This window comes from Xiphias gladius, chromosome 19 (genome assembly GCF_016859285.1).
Source record: "Xiphias gladius isolate SHS-SW01 ecotype Sanya breed wild chromosome 19, ASM1685928v1, whole genome shotgun sequence".
Taxonomy (NCBI): Eukaryota; Metazoa; Chordata; class Actinopteri; order Istiophoriformes; family Xiphiidae; genus Xiphias; species Xiphias gladius.
This window is the reverse complement of record NC_053418.1, coordinates 22,465,719-22,491,387: the sequence shown is the minus strand read 5'-3', so window position 1 is coordinate 22,491,387 and position 25,669 is coordinate 22,465,719. Positions and strand designations below refer to the sequence as shown.

The window sequence follows — 25,669 nt, the reverse complement described above, 5'->3', positions numbered from 1 at the left end:
TGTTGGAAAACAGATAAACAACTAAAGCTAAACTAGTGTAAGCATTACAAACACTGGCTACAGTTGTAACACGATATAAAGCTACGTGTTAGCCGGCAGGGACGCTTGATACTTTCCACGGCACTTTCAATTTCAGCACCTGCATTGCGGACAGCACCCCAAACCCACAGCTCACATTAAACCGCTGCTGGTCCTGGCAGTAGATGCCAGAGGCTCGTTACTTGACACAAACGTTATAGTCAAGCCTAAACCAGCGAGATCCTTCAGGACATGACCTTCTTTATCATTATCAAACAAAACGTTAGTGGTTGTGAATCCGGGCCTGGCGAGCGGTGCCTGTGAACGACTTGAAAACATTTCACTTCCCTTTGTTGTCTTATGACCTGATGTATTGTAGGATGCCATCACTACATTGCCTACGGTCATCACAAACAGTGTCCATTGCAGCTAATGGTATGTACCGCTGCTGTCCAGGGAGGAGCTGTCCAGTTTCAGGAACCGCAAACAAGCTAACACCGATACGTGCTATTCTCTGTTGACTGGGGAAAACGTCACACCAAACTCCCTCTACAATCCGACACCCAAACAATCGCCTCCTATAAACAAAGGGTTTTTATTTTTATTTTATTTTATTTTTTTTGCACTGTGGAGGTGTTCTGGTAAATTCGGCATACACTGAATCCACCAAGTAGGGTTTTTTTTCCCAAAAGAAAAAAAAAAGGGTAGGGTTTGGGTAGGTTACATATTAGCAGCTGCCACCCTTGTACTCAACGATTTAAGATATTTCTGAAGAAGAAACAACAGGAATAACAGGCAAACTAATTATAAAAGTTAAATTGTCACTGTAGTCAACCTACTTGGACGAATGCCGAATTGGAAAATGCTCGTTAAAATGTATGCAAAAGATAAGCATAATGATATTAAAGGGCGAAATTTTTAAACGTTTCTGAATGAAAGTCTCTTCATACAGGGGAAGCACGTATGAGGCTTTAATTGTGCTAGCGTCGCTGAACAGCTAACGAGGCTACAACAGCACATTATTAAGGGGAGAGCTTACCTTATGGCTAATGAGACGCGGCCGTCGAATATCTTATAAAAGGTTGTAAATTGTCGTTGAACAGACTAGCCACACCGGCTAAGTGCGTTCCGCCTTGCGGGGCATGTCGGTGATGCTGTCAAGTGCTCGCCTTAGTCGGGTGAGAGCGCAGGGTGGCTGTGTCAGTTTCCTCTCATCTCCCTGAGCTACTAGACAAAATAAAGCGATGCATCATGGGAAATCGGGGGAAATTATTTCTAGCCTAACGACATTCAGAACGACTAATTGCAACCGCGTCTATCAGCATTAGCAATTAGAGTTACAGCTTGAATTCAAAAAAGTACAACATAAGTAGCAAAACAGGTTTTACGAACCTTGAGCTATATGACATGAAACGTAGAAGTCTCGGTTCTCTGGGGCGTGCTACGGTTTGCGGTGACCAGCGTCGTCACCATAGCAACGGAAATGTCACCTTTTTAGTAACGATGCTCTCACGCCATCTAGTGACATCTTCGGAACATAGTTACTGCAATAAGTGAGATATCTGGCAATTTCTAAACACTTACTCCGCTACTATTTAGGTGTCAGGTTTAATGTCCATCATGTGCCAAACTGCCAAGGTGAACTCAATTAATGAGAATAGACAGAAGATATTGGACAGGGTACAGCCTGTGGACAGCAGGGGGGAGTGTTGCCCTTCAGTGGCAGTGAAGGGACACGACAACAGCATACTGGCGTTGCTCCTTCACATGCTGCATTCGCACATTCACATGCAACACTAATGTCTCTTAGTGCAAACACACACCAGACTGGGTGGCTTAGTGGGTTTCTCAAATATACACATCACCCAGCTATCAAAAAACAGTTCCAATATATATATATTTTTTTAACTTACAAGATTATTTCTTCTTTTTTAACTATTTTATTTTTTTAACAAATCTCACAGTGTTTGAATTTATCATTTTCACTACTTTAAATTTTTCATAATAATAATAAAAATAAAGTACAATATACAGTTTGCCATTTAAAACCTATATAACGCATATGTTTAACTCTTTATGTGCACATAGATAATATTTATGTAAACAGGTACGTTGGTAGTTAAATAGGTAGGTTAATGCACTCCTGATGAGGCTATTGAAGTGGATATGTTTGCAGATTACGGACTAAGTGTTTGTGTGGATTTATCAGATGTCAAATGCTAAAAAATATGTGTATCTTGTAAAATTTCTTTTAGAGAAATTATTTACATTTCTTTTTGTTTGTTTTAGAAATTATTTGAGAAGTGTTGACACAGCAATCTGTCTTTCAGTGGGGAAAAAATGTGGCTTCAGTTACTGAATAAACCAGAGGCTAATAAATTAAGAACCTTAGCAAACAGAACCTTATGAGCAGCATATTTTGTCAGGACAGCATCAGCATCACAGTGCATTTGCCGATTTGAGGTGAGGTGTTGCTTCCTTAGTGATAGGAAAATGTATAGACACAGGTTGATATACCAAATTTGATAGATGTTTCTGTGTTTTTGTAATAATGAATCTAAATTTTAATCTAAATTTCACAGTATTTATACTGTCATTTTTTTTCTTTGTGTGTGTGTGTATATGTGTGTGTGTGTATGTGTGCACGTGTGTGTAATAAAGTTTATTATTTCCCAATCTACAATTCTATAGTTTTTGTAAGCTCAGTTTTTTTTTAGTATTTAAATGATCTGTGTTATGTATGTTTATTTCATTTGATTTCTTAAAAAGTAGTTATAATAAATTGTACTTTTTACTGCCCCCCATGCAGTTTTCCAGAGGAATGATTCAACTTAATCTTGAGTGATATCAGCATCTCTTGACTTGAGATTCCTAGTCTGAGGTGTGAAAACTTGCGACACAGAAGCCTTTTCATACTGACCCAAAATATCACATTAAATTATTTCTGCCAAAAGAAATTCCTCAGTGACATAGCTACTGCGTAAAATGATATAAACCAAAAACAAAAGCATCAATTTTCATTCCCAACCTAAGAAAGAGTCTCACATGAAAAAGAAAATATCTCATGGAATAAATGGAATTATTGTCCAGCTCCAGAAATGTTATTTTTCGGAAGCAGCCTTTAATCTCCCTCTGGCTTTGGCATGTTTGTCATAGGGATTGAATTTTTCTCATTTCTTTATTTTTAGGGTTTCTGGCAGACTTCCCAGCTGCCTGCAGAAAGCCACCGGTTGAGGAGAAGGTAAGTTATCCTCACCCCAGGAGAAGTGAGGTGAAAAGTAATTCCCCAACAGAGACCCTTACCTTCCATGTGATTTGTTTTACTTACATACTACTAGAGCTGTCCATATATCATAACAGGTAGTAAAGTAGCTCAGTGAGAGACACCAACCAAATAAAACAAGAAGGACTGACTCTGGACTCCTCCTGTGACTCTAACCAGTTTACAGCCGTTGTTTTTTTGGCCTTTGCCTGCGGGTGATCCGGTGCTGGGTGGAATCCAGCTGAGAAATATCCTTCACACAAGCTGACCAAAGCTTCTCTCCAGCTTGATGTGTCCACGGTGGGATTTCCTTTAACAATCTGGCAGGCCTCATGTGTCTGTGATTTACTGCCAAGTGTGTCTGTAGATTGATATTCTCTTTATAAAGAAGGCGAGGAAGTACAGTACATTCTTTCAAACACAGCCATGCACTCAGAAATATTCCAAGTGATGCCGAACAGACAGTGGTGCGGGTGCTGGACATGGGCCCAAAACGTCATATGTTATAGTGTTGGGAAATTAATAAGAGGGAACTATTAAGCTTTTGTTACAATTTCTGGGCATCAGTCAAACATCAAAGAGTGTAAAAATCTAAGTTATACCATTTTTGAATGTGCCTCATTGGTATTCTTGCCGGACTACAAAGAGATAGCACAAGTCCTTGTCAAATCCATGGACATGACAGCCTGTCTCAAATGGCATTGTTTTACTGCCCCTGCTCTGACAAGATGCCAATACCAACACTTCTCATTTGTAATAGTTTTACAATTGTTATATTGAGGTTGGCGAGAAAAAATGCCTCTAGAACTCTGAAAACCTAATTTAATTTTCCAAGGCTTTTTTAAAAATGTGTCAGTCCAAAGAAAGTCATAATCATTCGACTGTTGAACTGAATGTGTCGTTTATGTGAAAACGTCAAAGTAAGCCAATGACAGTACGATGGCATTTTGCATTTAATACAGGATATATAGCATCATAATGTGAATGCAATTTGTAGCATTTGAACATTAGCTGTTTTTTTTTTTAAATAATTTGCCATCATAGTAAACCTTGGAATTTCTAGTATACTGTAGGCAGTAAGCATACATGCTTATGCGTGCTCATACCCCACATACAAACAGGGTACAGCACTTCTCAAAGGGCTGTATTAGCCAGATGTTGAGTCTATAACAGACATTTGAATCTTCTCTCTGTCCAGTGATAAATGGATCCAGAGTTTTTTCTATTTTGATTTGCTCTGTGCTTGTGTGGTATGGAAAGTATTTGTCCTTTCAAGTCCTAAGAGAGTATCTACAGTAAGAATGCTGGTAGCATCTGGACATTATATGAGGCCATTTGAAAATAAAGAGCACTGAAGATATGAAATGAGTACTTAAAGTAGAGGTTACTTCAACAGCAATCACCTTCTCTGACACAGTTTTGCACCTTTCAATTAATTCATGACAAATTTACTAGCTGAAAAAAATTTGGTGAAATAAGAGAAGAAATTATAGCCAACATGTTACATAGGGCCCGCATGGAAAGCCATGCTATGGAATCATTACACCACCACTGCCAAAATGTCTGTGCTTTTATTCTGGTAATGAGGGTGGACTGCAAGAAATCATGATTTCTATGCAACATTTTTTTTTCTTTTACAGTTTATTTACAGTCCAGGGAGAAAAGTGCGCTCGATGCCATTTAAAGTGACACTTTAATTACTAGTGGTTAATGGACCACTAACACGAGACTTTGAAGTGGCTATTACTCAAGGTGCCCGCACAGCTAGCCTTGGCAGGAAAAATGTGTGCCATGGTATAATCCTTCCACACATACTGGTACAAGACACGCTGTGATAAGACACATAACTCAGTTCAAATGAGCTAATGAAAGAAAACATCAGGTCTCAAAGGACAAATCAAAGAAAAGCAATTATGGGAAAAAGCTTTAAGTATTCTGCCTAAAACCTGTATTCTCTAACAAATTAGAGAATACAGGAGAATTTAGAGTAAAGCTTTTTTTTTTGCTTTTTTTTTTTACATTGTTGAAGCTGTGTGGATACAATGTTGGAATTCTATCCTGTAACACTGTTGTGGGAGATCATTAATATATAAACTACATAATAGAGGGCCTAACATTGATCCTTGAAGTACACCCCTTGTACACTTCATGTCACTGGAAAGTGATAACTTTCCAAGCACTGTATCCTGTTAGGTAAATGTGAAGACATCCATGCAAGTGTTTTAGATGAAAATTTCGAGTTTAGAAATTAGAATACTATAACTGTGTGTATCTAATGCTTTATGTAAATCTGAAAATACAGCTCAAACTAATTCTTCTTTTTCAAGCTTAAATTTAATTTGCCCTTTTAGGTGTAAGGTAGCTGATTCGGTGGATGTTCAGGTGCATAGCCTTAAGTACAGATTAATCTGAGGCCAACCTGTGTGGTAAAGGTATTTGTAAACCCTTTGTTTGTAGTAGGCACACTCCTTTCAGATTATCACAGTTTGGTCGACAACCAGGAAAGAATCGGAGGCAGACATGCCTTTCCTGGATTCAGAGCAGTCATAAAATCCTCCAGGCTCCTATTTCAACCACCTCAGCCATCCACTCTGCACCACCATAATCATTGCTCCAAGATGCAGCTCAAAGATTCTCTGTTTTTCCAGAGACATAAGAGACTGGTTGTAGGTTTTCCCTGTTTTCATTAGAAATATTTCATCCTTGTGCCTAGTCACCACATTTATCCATCCCGAAACCACTGCTGGGGTATGCAAAAAAGGAAGCTTTGAACACTGGATGTTCAAAAGCAGAGAGAGCATGTCTCTGAAATATAATGCTTTATCCACCAGTGGTGCCAAATGATGCAGACTAGACTACCTAACTCTCATGTCAATGCACTTTATGAAAAGGTTACAGACAACTGTCAAAACACTTGCTAGTACTTGGTGGGTGCTCGGAAATGTCGTTGTTGCTGTTTGTGCCCTTGCAGTGAGGAATTCATACATATACTGTACATGGAATCTGTTTTATATGGCGTGATTCCTGTGAGAAGCAGCGCTGTGGCTTTTGTAGAGTAATGTCTTATACCCTGCTGTGAGTGTGCTCCATAACTCTATGTCTTCAGAATTGTGTTTTTGTATTTTTTGCTGTGGGTCTGAGCAGACGCAGTTTAATCCTGAGAGTGATCGAAGCCTCTAAACCTAACCTTAACCCAACCCTATAGCACAAATCATTAAACTCTACCACCTGCACTGGATAAGGTGAAAAAGTCAAAATGCTCTTGGTACCCACTAAACACATCCCTAAAACCAAACAAAGTAATTTCACATTTTGGGAAAGAGTCTTATTCCCTTTTTTGCCGTGAGTTAGGTGAGAGTCTGTCTGGTAAGACCACCAGCAGGGGGTTAGCTTAAGGCTTAGCTCAGCAAGAAAGACTGACGACAGGGGGAAACAGCTAGCCTGCCTCTGTCTGGAGATAACAAAAATCTACCTACCAGCACTTCTAAAGCTCACTAATCAATCTCATTTGTTTAATCCACAGAAAAACATAATGTAAAAACAACAATTCGAACTTTTAATGGGGGGTTATGTGGATTTTGTTACCTTTGGACAGAGCCAGGCTAGCTGTTTCCCTGTGTGTCCAGTCTTAATGCTAAGCTAAGTTAACTGGCTGCCGGTGATAGCTTATTAACCTTCTAATGTAACTCTCAGCAAAAAGCAAATAGTGTACATCCCAAGATGTAGAACTATCCGTTTAATCTAAACAGACACTTATAGAAGTCAGTATGGGTTCTCTCAAGTTCCTCAGTAGCTCTAATCTCTAAATCTGCAGCAAAATAAGAAGACATTTTCAAATTACATTTTTTGTACATGATAATAAAATTACATCGTAGTGACACTGAATTTTGTAAAAGCCTGCTTCAGTTTGTGGTTTATTGTATGTGCTCATTGCTTTAACTCAAATACAGGTATGTCAGACTTCAGATCCTCTTTCCAGAGTATGGCGCTAGCAAGCATGGGGTGCATGCTGAAGGATCAAATGCTGTAAATAAACACTGGCTGCTGTTTATACATCTCACATATGGATTTTAGTGCCTGGGTGATCTCCAAAGGCCTTGGGCCTGCTCCAGTCAAGCTGGGCTACTCATCCTTTAGCAAAGGACTCCAAATAAAACAGAGCTGCCTAGCCAAGCAAAACCCACTACAGAGCTATTTTCCACCATCTGTGTGGCCAGGCAAAATACAAGGAAACCATTTCAACCCTGAGGTCTTCCCACATTGAGAAACACTAGATCAGTCAGATTGACGAAAAGGCCCAATCAACACACTGTCAAGGCCCTTCCTAAAGTTGTCCACTTCCTCTGTGGGGGTAAGTGAAAAGCCTCACCTAACCTTGCGCCTCTCCCAGCAGGAGAGCTGCTTCACAAGCTCTGCATGCCCCACCCTGTCTGAAAAACCTTCCTGAACTGAAAACATTTGCTTTTCAACCAGTGTCTTTAATTTAATTTGAGTCAGACACATTTCACCAATATTGACGACATCCTGACTTCCCACGTTGGTTCAAGACCTTCCAAATCACTTGCCAGATATTGTCTCTTACACTGGAGCTGATTTCACCTGTTGCCAGTGTCTTCCAGAGTCTTCCAGCTGCTCTCTGCAGGCCTGTTGTCTTTTTAAATGTCTGCAACAGGGACGCTTCTTCTCAGTGTGGCTGCAGTGGCAGGGTCCACAGGGCCTCATGGAGGGACTCAACTTGACTATCCTCTTTCAAAGAGAACTGAAGAGGACCACAAAAACCCTAGCCCAGCTGCTTGGATGGAAACCCAACGCCAGCTGGGCTCTGTGAGACCAGTCAACACAGGAAAGCCACGGATTACGGCCTCCACTGCCACACCATCTTGAGTAACGCCACTGTTGTCCTTGGCCGCCGGTCCACCTCTACTCTGAGGAAAGGCTCCTCCACAACAAAAGTCAGAACATTTCAATGTGTCAGATGGAAGAAACTGAATTACTGTAAAGAGGAAAACCAGCATTTGGTGCATTTTTGAATCACGTATAATATAGTTATAGTTCCCACCTCAGAATGCTCCTTTTCATGGAGCTGAAGTATATTTTTTTCTTGTCTAATTTTGATTGTTGTTTGACTATTCTATTTTTCAAGAACTGATTTAACTAGCCACTCAACCCTAAGACTTCTCTGATGGTTCTTCCAGTGCATATTCTGCTGTTTGGTGGCAAATGCGATTGAGTTTCAATTCAGGAAATTCTTTCCATGCTGTATTTTCATTCAGGCAGGGGCACAGCTCTGACTTGAAACTAAATGACAGGCCTACTCCAGTGCCCCAGAGTATGTAATGAAAAGGGTCTTTATCTGCCACTCACTCAAAGTCATTACTATGAATGACACCTTGCCAGAAACCCTTAGAATTTATATTACTCAGAAAACAATCAACAATTTGAATTGTGTGTGTATCTACCTAGTAGACAGGCAAATACATGCCCTTTCTTGTATGATAAATAACCATTTCATTCTGATTTCTTGTGCATTTTCAATACTTAAACCACTAATGGCACATGCAATAGTTCCATATACACTGTAATATTATTTTCCTGGAGCAATATCACTGATCAACACACCTTGACATATATCATTCCTTTGTCTGTTTCGTTTTTTTCCTCTCTTTCTCTCTCTCTCTCTCTCCTGGAGCAAGGGAGTTCCAGATTAATCAAGTGCTTCGCAGCGTTAACAGCCTCCTGGCTTTGATAGCAGCAACATCAGATAAAACAATGTTCTGACTTGCACTCTAAATACCCAGCAGTATTGTAATAAATGCAACACAAGAATTTACATGGGTGACATTGGTATAGAATAATATCAGAAAGCATGAGTTCAAAAAGGTCAGGGTGACACACAAGGACAGCAGGTCATACCATATTGTGTTAGGTAGCAGCATGAGAGAAACTGGACTATACAGTATGTATTACTCCACAAAGGTCTAAAACTGTGATCATCTTTGACCAGAACTCTACTGGTGCGGCACATGATGAAGGACATTATACTGATGAGGGTGACATGCATGAAATAAATTACACAGACTTGATGGAGGAAAAATTGAAATTTGGGGGCTGTGTAAACTAAGCTGCTGTCTGTGCTGTCGGTTCACTGCTTAGCGAGCAGCTGGTGAGCCATCAGGGTGAAGTGAACATGGCAGGAACAACAGCATACTGCCATCACAGCTACTGCCCCAAAAATAGTACTCAGTAAAAGGGACAAGGAGAGTAAGGTTAGACTAAATTTTGATTTGCACATTTTGTAAATTTATGATATATTTTTTATTTTAGTTTTATCTATTATACTTATTTCAGATGGCTAATAAGAGGAGTCTTTTGAATATTGTGGAACTATAAAGAATTTCATTTGTATGGTATTTATTTCAGAGTTGAAATACCTTATATTGATTCATATGCTATGTCAAAGACTCCCCTATATAATTTTAGAGGAAGTAAATGCTTGCATTTTTTGTAACTGGATAGTACAAGCTTTTGGGAAATGCACTTTTTCTCTTTTTATCTCAGAGTTAGATGAAAGGAGTGATACCACTCTCACGTCTGTGCAGTAAAGGCCAGTTTGTGCCTCTGCATAGAATTGATGCCATAGGTGAGCCTTGACATGCACCTCCCTAGAAATGTAACTACACATTGTGGCGACGCAGACCACCACAAATGTGAACAATCTGCTTGGTCATCCATGTCTCTCAGTGAGTGGAAAGAAAAGATAATTCACTCTTGTTCTGCCTCAATTGGTTCAACGGTCAAACACACCATACCCTCCGACGTCTTCTCTCTTTTCTGTGTTACAGGAATTTCAGTAAAAAGTTACTGTTGTTCAACATTTATTAGCTCCCACTCCAGCATGATCTACTCAGTTTCAATCGCCATTTCTGAAGTGCACGAAGAAACTCAATACAGTGGCATAGGAACCCCACCGCCAACCAGTGTTGTGGCAGTGTAATTGCAGAGCAACACAGACACACCAGCGCACAATTACATATGCTCCCAAAGGCGTAGGCCACTCGTGTAGGCTACGGCTGAGGCGCTGCGTCGATCCTATGCAGATCTATAAACGGACCTTAAATATGAAGCTAGAGCTAGCACGGCTGGTTAGCTTAGCTTAGCACAAAGACTGGAAACAGGCAGAAACAGCTTGCCTGGCTCTGTTAAAATGTAACAAAATACAAAAAAATAAAAAATCTACCAGCACCTCTAAAGCTAACCACTTCCTACATTTTATCTTGTGTGTTTGATCCGTAACAAAAACCAAAGTGGAAAAAGGAGAGCTTTATATTTTACAGAGGATTAGGTCCCAGACTATTTTGCTTGGACCAGTCTCCACTTGTTGTCTGGCACACAACCCTCTCTAAAATGACAAGTTGTGATCTTTATTCTTTCTTTTCTTGCATGGAATAAGCAAACAAGATACAACGCTCTATTAGTGAGCTTCAGACTACTGGTAGTACTGGCAGAGACAGGCTAGCGGGTTTCCAGTCTTTATGCTTAGTTACTCTAACTGGCTGCTGGCTGTAGCTTCATATTTAGCATACAAACATGACAGCGATATAACTCTTATAATCAAACTCTCAGCAAGAATAAGCATATTTCCCAAAATGTCAAACTATTCCTTTACGACCTTTATTTTTGATAAAAATTTGTCAAAAATAAATGTAGCAAATTGTGGCAGTAATCAGAGTTCAAAAGTCTGCAAGTTGCAGGTGAGACAGACAGAGAGAAAATGGGAAATGATGATACCTGGCACTGAGGGCAACAGAGAGGCAGTGTGTTTGTGCACATGCCTGGAAGCCACAGGTCCTGTTTGCAGGTTGTCCTCCTGTGCCTGTTAGCTCCCCCGGCTCCATGTGATTATCTCCTGGATTTCTTTCTTTCTCCCTCCCCCTCCAAATATTTTCTAATGCCACTGAAGAATGTTCTAATCTTGCTGAAATAATGGAGCAGTCATATCCAGTGAGCAGGATTGTTGTTTTTGTCTTTCAGCTGATACTTTATGAAGAAGAGGCTGTAAAACATCTGCCTTCTCCTCATCCCACTGATAATGACCAAACCCTTTGTGAGGATTAACTATATTTGCCTGAATGTGACACACCCATTGCACATGAAAAATGTAAGATTTTACAGTAGCATAAATGTAAACAAGTGAAAAGGTTTATTTCTGTAACTCACAGAGAAATATTTGCTCCTGGATGAACTTGAATGACTTCTTTGTTGAGTTGAAGAATGTTAGCTAAAAATAAAGCTGTGGTGTAATGGAGGGTTTCTGTGGCCTTGTTGGTTCTCCGGCTGGTGGGCTCAGAGTGGGTCTGCGGGGCTTCTGTCTCTCTAATTCATTCCACATATTCCTACGTTTTCACACATAAATAAACAGAAACTACACAGCCTTGCCATGACATGACAGGGAAGGTGAAAACTACACAACCGCAATGTGGGTACCAAGGCTCGGCTCTGATATGGAACTCAAGTTAGACGAAGACTTACTGGCATCTGAAGTGGCAGCCAATAGTGTGAAATAACCGTTAAAGGAATAGTTTGACATTTCTTTTAGAAATACATTTATTAATTTTCTTGCTGAGGCTTAGCTGAGAAGATTAATACCAGTTTTATACCTGCGCATCAAGTATGGAGTTAGAGCCAGAAGGCGATTATCTTAGATTAGCATAAAGACTGCTGTTCTCTGAGAAATACAGAGACCCAACTCTCTGTAAAACTCTGTAAAACCTCAACTCATATGTGTCTTTGTGTGTACGGATTACAAACAAATGAGATGATAATGTGTTAATTAGTGTGCCAGCTAGCAGGCTAGCTGTTTCCCCCTGTTTTCCAGTGATTATGCCAGGCTCAGCTCATTTCCTGCTGGCTCTAGCTTCATACTTAATGGAGATGTGACAGTGGTACCAATTTTCTCCTGTAATGCTCAGAAAGAAAGTGAATAAATGCATTTCCCCATCTAATAATGTATCAGAATGTAACTGTAAACACAGAAATCTTTGGCTTTAGGTAAATTCTGCTTCACATAAAGCTTCTTTGATGCACAGTTGTCTTTACAGTTGTTGTTGGGGCAACATGTTTGTAATATCTGCCTGCCTCTTCATCCTCTGTGTGTGTATGTGTGTGTGGACAGGTCAGGACTGGTCACCATCCTGTTCTTCATTAGAGTGGGAAAATGATATGCTGTTTCTGACATTTCAGAAATGTCATTGAAGGTAATGGTATGTGAAAGTCATGATTTAATCAGATAAAAAGAGTTTACATTACATTACCTTATGTGAAAGACCTCAGAGATATTTTTAGCATGTCAAAAACATAGATGAATACATGCTGAAATTGAACAGGCTAAAAATCTAATAAATAATCAATACATGTTATAATTATCCACTAAAACCTTAACTTTTCTATATGCAAGTAGTACTAGATGTTATTTAAAAGACTCAGAAGCAGATTTCTTCTCTTTAGACAAGTTTCGCTCTTTCCCACAGTAAGTCTGTCTCCTCTGAACCACCAGGGGCGGAGAGGGCACATCTGCTGCAGCCTTGCAGACGCATAGCTGATGATTACTGCAGGTAAACTCGCTTATTACCACACTGAAAATGAGGGGCTGTGGCTGCCAACAGCCACATCAATATTTCACCAGTGTACACACTACACGCTTATTTCAACATTTTTGACAAACAAGGCATAAGTTCTTCAGCATTGAAGATCCTGTGAATTTACAGATAATGGGATTTTTGTGCACAGCTGGCAATGTCAGTATGTTTATATCTATATATGGGTCAAATTTCTCATTGCAGTGAACAGCTCTAGGACTGAAGAGTGCCTGCTCTGGACTGTTTCAAGTACAGCCAACATGCTGTAGTGGGATATTTACCTTTCACTCTAAAACTGGGGAAGGGGAAGCCAAACTCCAACACAAACCTGTTTGTTCAGCAGCTGTTTAGTCAGGTGAACAAGCTCTAATCGAGGCTTTTTCTGCTTATTCTGAGGATTAGAGGTAACTTTACAGAACTATCAGCCTTTAAAAGCTGTGATTCCGCTCAAACAAAGAAAGTCACACTCACCATGTGCTGTAGTTGTACGAAATAATTAAATGCTTTGGCTCTCACTCACTATTTCACCCCTAAATTAGCTTGCAGAGTAGGTTGGTGATCTGGTATTAATAGGTACACTCTATCTATCCTGGCCACGGCTGATGCAACATAATGATCTGTGTTCTTTGAATAAAAGCACCTTAATCAACTAGCAGTTGTAAACTCTTATAATGAACCACTTTACAGGAATTTCTCTTTACAAGTTTCACGCAATGAGATGAGATGTCGAGACTGGCCCATACATCCAAGTACTGGAAAAAAAGCCTGCACGAATAAAGAAACGTTTTATGGGAACCAGTAGATTCATAACAGGCAAGTTGTCAGGGACCATTTTCCACTCCAAACATAAGCCACGCAGGAAAGTGAAAATGAGCAACAAAACAGCTGTTAAAGTTTACAGGCCTGTGGCAGTTTATTCATACATTAAAAGAGCAAAACTTTGAAGAGGCTGTTTACTTGAGGTCATACATGACAGCCCATGCTGTGAGAATTAGATAGACATGGGGGAGAGACATAGGGGCTGCCACCTTTTCATATTTGAGATCACAAATATTCAGACAATCTGAGCAATCTTGTAAAAAAACATTTACACACTGAAATAATGTTGTTAAATTCCCAACAAATTGGTGCCAGTCAAGACATTGGCATGCAATCTTAGACTTACCAAGGAGTGACTTGGGTTTCCTCGCATGCTAGCTCTATAAAGAGAAGATACAGAGGAAGTTTTTTGCCCATATTTCATAGACGTGTTTATTTGCCAAGGAAAAATAAGGTCTGCGTTGAAATAAGCTTAACTTAAAAGTTGTCTATGCTGCTCACAGGCTGTTTAAATCTATTTTGCTACACCAGGGTTGATGTCAAGAGATTGTGTTCACTGACCCCAGATATGTACGTGGCCTAGCCTCTGGTTTGAGCCTCTCCAGACTCACAGACTTGACAGTGACATTCGCTGTTTCTCATCTTTTGGGATGAACTCTTACAGGTCTGAAATTCATCAAGCACTGTCCTTAAGAGTCCATCATCTATATTTTCTTGTGATGGGGGGACCTCACCTCTCCGGTGGCCCAATCTGCCTTCACTCCTCATTGCTATAAAAATGTAATATTAGCTATTATAATAGTTACTATTAAATCATATTGTATCGTATATAATGATTATTATAGCATTATTATATTACTATCATATTATTTTATTATTATAATGATTCTGTTGTTATACCACATATTTATTTTCACAATATTATTAACACTATGCCTTTTTCCATCGCTCCCCAATACATGCCATATTCCTTACTCCAAACACAAACCTGACCACTAACCACAGATACATATCACTGCCTCTCATTTAAACATCCATACACACAGACACACATTACCCACACCTACCCTATTAATCTAATCTAATCTCATCTCCTTGACACTCACCATATCATCACATACATCGTTGTAACTACTTTATGTTTTTGTCTGTCTGTTTGTCCATTATGTCTATCGTATTTGTCTTCTAAGTTATCATCTATATTTTTGTTTTTTTTTATGTTCTATCACGCTATTTCACCAGTAAAAAAATGTATATATAAAAAATATCTATGTTTTCTTGTGACGGTTTCCGTTATAAAAAAAAGCATTCATCTAGTGCCAGCAGCAGGTCAAAGTTTTAATTTTATCCAGTGAAATAGCCATACATTTTATAAAATAGATTGGCACAAAATTTGGTAGATATTTGGTAGAAAACAGATATCCCCCCTCAGGATGAAACGCCTCTTCTGCCCTCACCTGCTCAAAAACCTAAAAAAAACCTTTTGTCCAATACTTTGGTGTTTGACCTCGTACTCGCTACTAAGATTGTGAACATGGCAAACATTATACCTGCTTTGCATCAAAAATATTTACCTCACAGAGGTATGACTCATTACCGTAATTACTCCATTTGTAAAAATGATTTTCAAATGTGGGCTTTTCTTCAAAGTAAGTTATTAGAACTTTTTAGTAAACTTGTATTCTATTGTCATAATTAGTTTTCCTTTTCTCTTTCTCTTGCTAGAACAAAATAGAAATGAATTAGCAGAATGTTTTCCAGCTCTTACTAGCTGTAATAGAAGCCTACAGCTCTGAGAACTGTTCTGTGTCCGTGAACGCCGAGACCTTTGACATAAAATAACACCCTGCTCCTTCCAGACATGTCTGAACATACACTCACAAAGCCACACAGGCCTTGGCATCGGCTTGTCTGCATTCATCAGAACACTAGATTGCTGAGCTATAGCCTCTGAACTATAAAGAGCTGTAGCTGAGAACATAAACTGTTGGATGCAAATAAGGCTGTAAAATATATTGCCTCTGCGTTCTTGGCTTTTTTGCAGAGGAGAGTCCTTGTTCTGAGTCAGACAAACAGGACCGCAGTTACTGCAGACTGCATTAAGTTCACCAACAAATTGCTAAATGTACTGCACATGCTTCACTCATATAGTAGTCATATTATGTCATGTATTTCATAAGTACATCAGTCAGCCTATAGTATCTAAACTTGAATCATATGGCATCAGTCTGTGTGTAATTTGCATGGCTATGGCAGAAAAGACAGAAAACCCTGGTTACAGAGATATTTTTGTGCGTAAAAAGTGGCCTACTATTCACGTTCAACTTCAAGTTTGGAAGGTGACGCCATTCCAGCTCTCCTCTGCCTTCCCTCCCTCTGTATGTTTGTACAGGTGCACGCGTGATGTATGTGTTACAGCCACTGTGTGACAGAGCACTGACCCACTTCCACTGTTTGGCACACTGGCACTGCTGCGTCTGTCCTCAGCAGAGAGACCGAGCAACAAACAGCCCTCTGTCCCTGGGAAGAAGCCATACTTCGTTTTAATGGTCCTCAACTCTGCTTGGGCTCTTTCATTAAATATTCATACATTTTTGAAGTTACAGTATGAACACGTATGTCCATATATACTAGACTGAATAAACTGTATGTAGTCTGTATCACTGGACATCTGCAATGATTAAATTATACTTTTACAGTTGCATTTACTGTAAGTGTCCTAAGTCATTATTGTGTGACATGCAACTCTAATTTGCTGCTATAATTTTTACCTTGACTTTGCTGCTGACCTACCGCCACCTTTAACCAACCATTTAACAGCAAGAGGTTTGTCAAAACACAGCCAGAGTAATGGGAGGCAGAAACAATCGGCATGGCAACCATCAGGGTGAGGGGGCCTGATGGGACAAGGAGAGTGGGGTGCATATAGTCTGACAGGAGCATAATTAAGCCTGAACTTGGGGGTTAGCTTACATTAATTCCTGTGCAAGATCAAGCACATTAAAAGCTAAAGTGTCAACAGGCAAGCGTGTCCCAATGTGGTCCCTGTGCTGACTCCCATTCTTCAGAGTTCGTTCCTCTGCCATACCTCTTTCCTGTCAATGCTTGACAACTGGAGTTGACCGACGTCAAGGGAGCTGAAGACACTGACACATTTCAAAATTTTGAAACAGTAACATTATCATTCACATATTATAACGTAAAACAGGGCAAGTAGGGCAGAAATCTTGATTTTTATTGGCAAAAAGTGTGTATTATGGCAGAGGGCAGACCTCCTTCTTTAAAAGATATACTAAACTGCCTTCCTACTGGATCAATGTCTTTCAGATAGGCCTGGGGAAAAGAAGAGATGACAGGACAAGCAACTTACTTTGAATCTTAGATGACAGACCAATATGAAGGAGTTGTCCATGTCTTTGCAGCTTTAGTATGTTTGGTTAGATATAAAATAATAAACTATTGACTGTAAAATTTTATCGGACTATAATCGGTTAATTTCTCTGTATCAAAATCCAAACAGGCCACTAGGTGTCTCCTGTCACTGCTGACAAACCCACTCAGCTCCAGGCTCTAGCGCTGCATTTAAACAGAAAAGCATTGTGAGCTCCACTGTAATAAGCAGGTAGGTAGGTACTGTGGGTATATAAATACTCAGAGGGAAAACTAGTTTGATTGCCCATGCACAGTGACAAATAACAAAAGCGACACAACTTCTACAGGTCACAGCAGACAAAATATGAATCACATAATGACAAAACAAACGAATACATATTGCAAAAGAATATTAGTGGAGCCTGTGCAGCCAAGAAACCTTTCATTTAATACAATCAATCAGTTACTAACTAAAAGCCAAACCAGTCAAAAACACAACCACATGTCACAGGAAGGAAACAAGCAAGCAGCATATTATTCAACATGTTATTCAAATAAATCAATCAAATAAATCCTTCTGTGAAGCATCTTGACATCCTTAACTGGTCACTCAACACACATTTTAGACCCTCAAACTGAACTATTGTTTGAGCATATAACTAATATGAAAACTGCCAGATTAGAACAGATTGGAACATAAAATTAATGACAAGTGGAACATAAAAGGCCAAGTAAAAAATGGTACATTTTTCTGACTGTTCCTCTCCATTTTCTGGGACTGCAGTTTATTTATGTGTATATCTCACTGGAGCAGGAGCTATTTAATATAGGGAGACGTTTTTAAGGCCCATGGGTAGACTTTATGAGCCTTGGGCCACAAATCCAGTCCCAAAGAGCCTCTTCTGGCTTCAAAAAGAAGCAGACAGATTGACACGGCTGATATTGGCTGACATGGCCAAATGACAAGTCAAAAGCAAACAAAAATATATAAAAGGATACATAAAGCTTGTGATCTGACCAACTGAGATACTAGCTATGGGCCATTGCAGCCCATCAGACCACCTTCCTGCCATCTCCTCTCTCCCCAGCTTGGTCGTTTAATGCTGGGAGTCGTGTGTGATTCTGTCCCCCTGCCAGCTTCCTGTAGAGCAGCTTTCAGACTTCTGTACTGCATCTTAATTACAGTCCTGCATTTGATGTCTGGATGGCAGAGGGGGAGTTCCCACACCTGAAAGCTGACAGGGCAGCGAGGCCGATTGCTGCTGGCAAAATTTAGACTGACGCTGCTGGACAGGGAAAAGTAATTTTTGCCATAGCTGTGTAGTTATTCTGTTCAATGCCTCAGACGCCACTGTCGCCCCCTCTCTACTTTCTGGAAGTAGGCCAAGCATTTTGGGTGTGCGCCTGTTTTTATGGCGCTGAAAAGCAATATTCTGACAAGCTGACACGCCTTTCCTAAAACAAGTGACAGTTGGACATCAAAGAAGGTTTAGTGAGTTTAGAGTTTGACCTCAAACTGTATTTTCATGGGAAAGCAGGCCCAATTCCACATCATGGACTAAACGGACAACTTAAGCAAGTGGCTGTGACACTGGGTGGTGGTGAAGAGTGAGGTATATCAAATTTAGCAGTAAAATCCAAATACACATCAACATTAAAATAAAGTCTCCTTTAAATAAAGGTTGATCTTGAAACAACCCATCTCCTTTTTGAATCAGACAACATGAGTCAGTAGACTGGGTAGTCAGTGGTGGAGGGTGAAATGAGTTAGTGACACCCTTCTCTCTTTTAACAGCTACTTTTGAGGTGTACTAAATACAGTATAATGCACACAGAACCTGTCCAACAGCTGGGAAGGAGCACTGTCACCGGCCATTAGTACATTTTGACAGCCAGACACACCTCGTCTGAGCTGATCTTTTGACAGATTCCGACTGTGCATTTCTATGAGTTGAAGAAAGCTCTGAAAATACTGGTCTCAAAATTCCTGATCTGCATATGGATCATTAGTGCAGCAACCAAAACCACTACTAGCTCTGCATCAGATGGAGGTCTGGCCTGTGTTTGCTGAAGCTAGGCGAGCCCACCCAAAAGAGGCTCAGGCAAACTGGTGTCAGCTGTTTGGATCCTCATAGATTTGAGGTGCACCTCAAAGAACTGATTTTGATCAGTTTTTTGTTTGAATGTTTCCCAGGATGAAGTAGTTTTGTTTGAGATTGATAAAAATGTGTTCACTGTTGTTTCTATTTTGACCTTGAGTAACACTTTTGTTGTTGGAAGTCTAAGCAGAGTAAAGGGGTTGCTGGAGGCTGCTGCAACACAGATTTTCTGTCTGGGGCAAGGAGCAGGGCTCCTTCCTGTCTCTCACAGGATGTGGGGTATCCTGTCTGGCAGCAGCAGAGAAGGGCGCCCGGCTTCAAAGGCGGGAGGAAGTGGTCAGAGGATGGAGAGAGGAAGGCAGGACAGGGGGAGGAGGTACATAAGGCCAGAGACGGAACCATGCAGCGGTGAATGGCTTCTTAAGCTCTCTTTCTTGAATTCATTACATTTCAACATGCACTCAAAAAGCACACAGTATTAACTTGATTAAAGCTTGTACAAATAAGAGGAATGTTTGATTTCAGACAGAGATATCCTTTTTTACACCATTTGAACCACTCTGACATTTCATATTTTTATTAAAGAGGATACTCATAAAGTATAATACTCTATTCAGTGCTGTTAATAGCTCTACAATGCTCATAAGTGGAGTTCAGTTTCCTTCCTACAGACCCTTCTTCTATTTACAAGTGAGGGGGCTCTCTGAAAGACGCTTGCAAATCTTGACTTCAGAAATATGTGCAGTTGGCAACGGGAGACGCACCCTGTTCCACTTGCATCTGAGTCATGCCATAGTCAGTGGCGAATGTGTCGAGAGGCATGTATGCTGTACACAAACACACACACACATAGCAAACAAATGAGAGAGAAACAACAAGTGCCAAGGAACAGATAATAGAAAGAGAGAAGGAGGAATAGAGCAGGGAACAAGGGAGGGAGAGAGATTCCCTAATTACACATGTAATGGTAAAGTACGGGCCTTTTCAAATCATTATGCTCTCCTATAATTTTATGCTTGTCTTGCAGGCTGACTCGCAGGAGATCAAAGGCTAACGCTGAGAGGGGCAGAGAAGGAATCAAGTAATTATCACTTAAAGATGAAACATCTTTACTTGCCTTCACTCTAAACCCTTTTCCTCTCCACATGTGTTTGACATTAGCTGTCCTGTGCCCCACATTGGTAAAGACATTCTAAGACCACTAAGAGGCCCGAGGCACGAGGAAGTCTATTTATAGACCTGGGTCATAACAAGCTGCTGCTAATTAGTCAGGTTTATCACAGAGTGGGAAATGTAGTGGAACATAAGAAAAGAGAAACACTGACTGTACAGGAGGCAAACTGGGTTGTTGGAAATATGGCTTTAAAGTTTAAAGGCACAAAAGCTGAGACATTTAGGCAAGAGACTGTGCAGCTGAAGATCTTCTTCTAATCGGTCATTTATTAATATATGTATTTACTAATACTATTACTTCTATTCTCAATATGTATTTAATTGTTAAAATGACTTGCTTTATAGTCTTTGGTAGTTCAAAATAGTGAGCATAGAAATAAATATGTAATATATGTGGTAAATAGTGACTTATCACACTTACCAGAATCACTTGATTCTGACCAAAAGACGCAGGTAAAGTCTTCTGACAAGTTTGTGTTTTGAATTACATTAGGAAGTAGAAATAACCAGTTATAACAGATTTTCTTTTGCCACAAAAAGTACCTGTTAAAATAAGACTGACATATTATCATGTTACAAAGTTGATAATGCAAACACGCATAATCGCAACATTAGCATTCAAGTGGTGTCATGTCTCTGTCCGATATTCACTCCCATTTTAGCTCCATTGTTGGTCTCCACCAGCTCCTGAGGGAAATGGCTGGCTATTTAGCTGCTAAATGCTCCACTAACAGATGCCTGCTGCAGCCAAAAACTACACTAATTAGGGTTAGACTAAAAATCATAGCAATCAGCTGAAAGACGGTAAAACGCTCCTTAGAGCTGAGGGGAACTACAGAGTTGGATGATAGTTATCTGTGGGTTTATCAATATCAGTGACACCTATAAGCAGTCGTGATCCATTGTTAATATTATATATTAATCGACATCATTGTACACGACAGCCAGCGCTAAATGATTTTTCGAGTTTAAATAAAGACATTAAAATGAAAGTATTCATTATAGTTGTTTTAAAAACACTTAATAAGCACCTGTTTTGTCACATACCCCCTATAGTTTCCAAGGTTGTGTCACAGCAATATCTGAATGAGGATCTTTATCTTGTCAGATTTTGGCAGTTACTGTAACTATGACTATGTAGCCCCATATAATGTCTGTATGACTCCATTGTATGAATTGTATACACTGTATACCCAGTTTGGATGCATCATTTTGAATGAGTCTGCATTTTAGGCCCAGAATTTAAAGGGAGATATGAACAATCTAGTCGTGCAGCTTAAAGGTTTTAACAGTCAAAAGACGAATGTTCTCTGACAAACCTGTTACAATTTGATGATATTTGATTTTTAAAATGTAATAAACAACTGTGAAAGTGCTTGTTATTGTGACTGTCCATGCTATCTTACCTTTTGTCCAATGCATGCAGGGAATTCCACATCTTCAGTAGTCTTGCACACTGCAGAGATTTGTACCACAGTCAAAACTTTAGGCATAAATATATAAAATACATCAGGAAATGAATGCAACTGACCCAGAAAAGTAATAATATATGTCCATTCCTTTAAAGTTCCAAACTCAACTAATGTTACATGTGGTGCGACTAAAATACTTGGCTGAATTTTTATTTGGTCTGTGGCTCTGAGATGGGGGAGTTAGTATTCACAAGAGCTGAAACGTTGGAATAACAAAATGCTTCTAATGCCAGAACGTCCTCATAGATCCTGCCAGGGTGTCAACATGCCCCACAAAAATGTGCTGAGCTCCACTCTAGCCAAGGGTTAGTCGAGTGTATGTGTGTATGTTCATGTGTGTGCAGTATTCATATGCATGTGTGCAGACGTTTTTCTATCAACAGGATTCACTATCTGTATCTGTATGTAGGTGTGTGTGAGAAGGGTTTAAGATGAGTCAGCTGGACCTGCATGTGTATGTGAAGAATGGGTGGAGACGTGAGACCAAAAGCTCAGGTTAAGGAGGGTGTTTGGTGCTGGAGGCGGACAACCGCTGACCAACAGTAACCAATAGAGTCACTTACACTTTAATACAACATTGTAGCAGCTGTTACTACATTACAGTGTGAGTAATGAGACTTGTTTCATGCCACGTCTGCAGTCACCCACGCTGCTAAAGTGTCCTTGAGAAAAATACCAAATCTCTCCCAGCTCTGTACTAGTCCCTGACCTCTTACTTGCATGTGTAGGGGGCAAATGCAAACTCGGTTCAATACTAAAGAATATCATCATTTTTCTAATACGGGCATTATGACCCCTCGGTTGCACCCTCGTGGATTGTTGAGGCATACATAAAGGGTTAATTGTAGTTAAACAGTTAAAGTATTCTGCAAGTATGTACACATATCTGTAACACAACTGCCCTGCAGCAAGGTGCATAATTTTCTTCTCGTCTCACAATATGTAAATTATATATCAGTCCTGTTTATGGGAAGTGGGAGTGGAATTTTTCAACTCCATTTTGTTCAGCAGCTGTTGCCCAGAGCAGCAGTCATCCTGGGCTGCCTGCAGTGCCTCTGCGGGCCAACTTGGCCCACACACTGTGGGGATGAGAAGTGGCATGGAGAACTCACTGGACTATCCCATAAGCCCCCTTGGTAACATGGATCAGTCATAGCTTATCTGGAAAAGGTAGGGGTTAACCTCTGTTCTCTGTGGGTGTGCCTGTCCCAGTGCCTGTGCCCAAACTTGCTTATTTTGCTCATGTATGCATGTGGGAATTTCTCCACAATGTGTCTGGACATAGGTCCCCAAGGCTATGTGCACCCACTTTGTCCAGCATATTGGGGTGAAGGTGCTTTCAATCAGGTGTAAAGGCGGACAAGGTCAGTGTTTGTAACAAGGGGAAATTCAGTAACTGCTGTGAAGGATGCTGCTCTGCACAAAGACTGATTCAGAGGGCTGATAGGAACATGTGCGCAACACATGGTGAAGCTTGAACAGAGTGAGAGCCATGGGCTGGAGAGGCCCATAGAGACCTGGCTACAAACAACCACCACACATCACTCACACACACGGACACACACACACACACACACACAGACACACACACACACACACACACACATTCATAAATACCCATGTTCTTGTACAATATCCAATACAATATGTGTGCGCTCGAGTGTATGTGTATGTGTGCGATCGGGATGTGGTGATGGGGGATATCCGGTGGAGTGCCAGCGTGTAAAGTGTCCTAGAACACCCAGAGAGCTCAGAGAGCTGATTACACCTAATTGTCAAGATGAAGAACAACAGCTGGAACTGCCTTCCTGCTATTCAAAGACACCAAACACACACACAACCCCTCCTGCACACAAATGACCCCCTGGTTTTACTAGGACAGAAATGTGCTCTGTCTTTGCACCTTACCCCTCATTCCTCTGGCGCCCCTACTCTTGGTATGGCCAGATCTATAGCTCAGAGAGCTCTGTGAGATGACTGAGAGGTTGTTGGAGTTGATATGAGCTGGCCCACACTCAGACTGGTGAGGCTGCTTTTTTTTTCAGCAGTGGGGTTTTCCCCCTTGCTGTGGTATTGATGGAATTCTAAAGATGCTTGCAGCCAGATGTCTCAAAGTAAGAGAGAAAGACAGACAGAGAGAGAGGCAGCTTGCAGCCCCTCACAGAGGCTGCAACATGCTTGAGCTCTCTTCAGGCTTGCACAGCCTGAAAAGCATGTGCTCTGATCCTCAGTGATCTGCATCCATCCAGAATTAAGCTCGAGCCTATATGCACATTGTAATTTGAACTATCAAAAGGTCATCGTGAAGCATGAAAAAAATGTCAGACCTGTGAATTCATGTTTTTTGTGCTCTGAGAGACATTAATTAACATCAAATCTTTTTCCCTTCCTGCAACCTTGCTGAGACGTCATGCATCACATTCCTCTCCATTGCAAACGTCTTACCCCCATTTTTTGCTTTTCCACTCCCATTTTTCACTAATTTACACACGTATTCTTACCCTCCCCACATTTTTTTCTGCGTCATCTACCCTCTCTTTCTGTCTCCCTGACCCACTTTTGCTGTCAATTTTCTGGTCTTTCTCCCAGAGACCAGCTCGTGCAGACAGGAAGTGTGGCCTCTTCTGGGTTTGGGCCCATCAGTGCAGTGTTTATTTTCCTAACCTGAGAGAATTAGTATTGAAGACTTAGAGTACAAAGTCAAGGGCATCAGAGCCATAGAGGTTGCAGGGGAAGGAGAGGAAGCAAAACAGGACCAGACTGGGTTGTATATTTCTTTAGTGTGGGGTGTGGGGCTGCCAACAGGCGGTGAGATGATCAGGAAGGTGAGGAGAATGTGAATTGGGGTGGTGTGATTGTTGCAGAGCTACACCCTTTCCTCCTATTGTGCACTCTGCACCTCATTTTGTTCTCCCATCACTCACTCCTTCTATTAATTTAGAAATGATCTGATTAGGTAAGATTTTGTGCATGCATTCCTCCCTCTCCTCAACTCACGATACAACATTTTCTCAGCTCAAATTCTAAGTTATAAAGCTCCAAACCACTTTACTGTATGTGTTAAATAGTCGGAGGACACGGACAATGAAAAAGCCTGCATATGGCACCTTTCTCTACTGGCTACTTTAGGGCAATAAAAGGGGAAGTTAACGACTGAAAGTGTGTGTTCCTCCTTTGTAATATGCCATGCAGAGCAGTTAAAGTTCTTCTCCTGCTCAGCAGCAGGGAACGGGAGGCTGCAGGAATGTGGAAACAAGAAAAACTGAGAAATACAGCTATGGAGAAAGCAGTGAGAAGGTGGCCACTCTCACCAACCTGGAGGATAGAGTAAACATACCTAAGCTTATTTTACATGCCTTCTTATTAGCAAAATAGTTTGCCCACTCTTACAATCAAACATGCATTTTGTATAGCCTGAACTATTACCAGTACACAACTACATAAAAGGCAAGACAAACATGTTAAACATTTATGATTTTTGCAAGATAGTGTTATAGTCAAATGACGATGAAGAATATGAACTAAATCAGGGGAACCAAACTTTTTTTTCTCTTTTACCTATGACTTCTTAACACAATGTTTATGCAACCCCTCATTTCTAGTTGCATATGCATACTGGTTATGACTATTTCAAACAAAGAGTGATATTCTTGTCTTTGATTCACATATCATGGCTGCATGTGTTGCACTACTTTTGCAGAGTAGTTCTTTTGAGAGAGTATGAAACATAAACAGAATTTTGTGAAGCTGGTTTGTTCTTGTCCTATTAATCATTTGCAACCTTTCAGATTTATCTTGTGTCCCCTTGCGATCCACGTG

General features: G+C 40.4%; 1 protein-coding gene across 2 annotated transcripts in view; it reads right to left on the bottom strand.

Annotated features, from left to right (window-relative positions):
• Window positions 1–21,819, bottom strand: part of ccdc92 (coiled-coil domain containing 92) — a 28,155-nt gene extending 6,336 nt beyond the window's left edge. Inside the window, exon 1 of one of the 2 annotated variants that reach the window (XM_040155776.1) lies at window positions 21,785–21,819. The gene's annotated coding sequence lies outside the window, so the exon portion shown is untranslated. Of the gene's footprint in view, window positions 1–1,057; window positions 1,223–21,784 lie in introns of those variants that run through there. The other variant, XM_040155775.1, reaches the window with a different exon arrangement.
• Between the last annotated feature and the right edge of the window lie 3,850 nt (window positions 21,820–25,669).